The following is a 2,071-nucleotide window of genomic DNA, read 5'->3' on the forward strand; positions in this document are numbered from 1 at the left end:
CTCAAGTAGCAAAGGCTCATGGGAAATTTCATAAATTGATAAAATATGAGTTTTTGTGGCCTTACGTAGTGTGCAAATCTACATGTCGTTAAATCTGATCAAAATATATCTTGTTACATGTATTTCATGTTTAGTATTAATGTATCAAAGATAAAAACAGCATCATGAGTGAAACCTATCAGCACTACAGCCCCTTAAATAATCATTGGTCCAATAGATGAAATTACTAAGTGAAAATACTGTTTCTATGACAGGTCACAGCCTAGTGTCTATCAACTGTTGGTGGACCAAATAAGATGGCTTGGTGGGCCAAATTTGGCCCACGGGCCCCGCTTTGGGCTTCTCTGCTCTAAAGATAATCTGAGCAGATATTCCCACCGTGGGTGGTGAGTAAATAGTGATCTAGTCAGCTCGGAAGGGCATCGGGACCGCTCCGACCTCAAATCGGGGAGATTCAACATGTTTGTTTTTTTTGGTCTGATATCACAGTGTGTGTAGTGTTCACCCGAGCTCTCAGCCTGTTGAATGAGATGTGTAGCCAATCAGAAAGCGAGGTGACGTAAACATGGAGGGGATTCCAAAATACAGAAGACAAAAAACGGTCATGACTCAGCAGAACGTCTGCTGGATGTTAAAAGTCCTGGAATTGTGTTTCCTCTGGTAAAAATAGTCCACAAARGATCAACATTGTTTCTTCGTCGTCACAAATGTTTATTTACTCTGAACTCACGTCTCTCTGGAGGTCACGTGAGATTTTTCCTCTGACATCTGAAATCTCGCGAGATTTCAGGAAGTCTCACGTGATTTAAAATCTGACATCTGACAGTTCATGAATGAAATATACAGTATTTTCTTGTGTGCTGTGTTGTCTCTTGCCGTGTGACTGTACACCACACACTGTAGGACCAAACCTGGTAGATCCATGATTTTTTTTATCCTCATGTGGGCTCTATCAGTCTTTGAAAATCAGCCGACTGTTTTAAAATCTTGTAGTGTGACTCAGGCCTAAGATTGAGAATTGTTGCTGTGCACACCATGGTGGTTTGTGTTCCATGGAAATGGGTCAGGGACACGGATATTAAACAGATAAGGAGGCACAGAAACAAGTTTATGTTTATTCAGAGCAAATAATGTCAGAACTGTAAGAATGGTGGGTAGCAGAGTGCTGTTTGTGTTACTCACTGTTTGTATCGTCTAGGAGCAAAGAGACCACAACCTCTCTCCAAACTAATGTAAGAAAAATACATGTTCAAAGACTGAAGTCAATATAAAACCACCACTGTTAAATAATAAGATTTTTAGAAGGAATAAAACCATACAACACCAGAAATCTGGAGTGAGGGTTTATTGTCACCTGAGCTGACAGGAAYCCACACACTYCCGACAAACCAGGAAGTTGATCCATTTATACAAAGTCTTCAGTGCCTACGTTCGCCCCCTACTGACCTACGGCAGAATCACAGGCATTCAGACAAAAACCTCACCTACTGTTCTCATAACGTTTGATTATGTGTTGTTATATTATTCGGACATGTCACTAATCTATCTTAATCAAAACGTAATAGATAAAACACTGTCAACATTACATACATGAAAATCTAACAAATATAGTGTTGTGTTTTTAATATCAGTACTAACCTCTAATAACTATASATTTCTTCACTAATGTTCATCTTTTTAACACTTTGGAAGGAACTGCATTCATGAAGTGTCCGTGCACATGTCATTAAAATACAACAACCAGAGACAACCAGAAGACTTTAAAAGTTATCTTATTGTCTTTTCACTAAACACTAAAACAAAGTCCTCCTAGCTGTAGAACTGTTGTGTAAATATGTGGCAATAAAATGTTTTGATTTGCATTAATCCAACATGTATGAGGACTCCAAACAGGATATGTTACATAAACACGAGAACAGGGAGACAGGAAAGTTTTAACCACTCCTCATTCCTTCAGTGAAAGTAAAAATTTGATAATGATAGTTTTTTTAGAGTAATAATGCTTAACAGATCATAAAAATATTTTAACTTTATTTCCAGAAAAAAAAGTTTTAGTCTGATTGAATCATTT

The 2,071-nt window shown here is 37.8% G+C and overlaps 1 protein-coding gene across 1 annotated transcript in view; it reads left to right on the top strand.

Annotated features, from left to right (window-relative positions):
- LOC106525302 (collagen alpha-1(XXVIII) chain) overlaps nucleotides 1–2,071 on the top strand; it is a gene marked incomplete at its 5' end in the record, with an annotated part of 41,906 nt that overhangs the window by 5,833 nt on the left and 34,002 nt on the right.

The sequence above is a fragment of the Austrofundulus limnaeus genome, unplaced genomic scaffold (genome assembly GCF_001266775.1).
Source record: "Austrofundulus limnaeus strain Quisiro unplaced genomic scaffold, Austrofundulus_limnaeus-1.0 Scaffold222, whole genome shotgun sequence".
Lineage (NCBI taxonomy): Eukaryota > Metazoa > Chordata > Actinopteri > Cyprinodontiformes > Rivulidae > Austrofundulus > Austrofundulus limnaeus.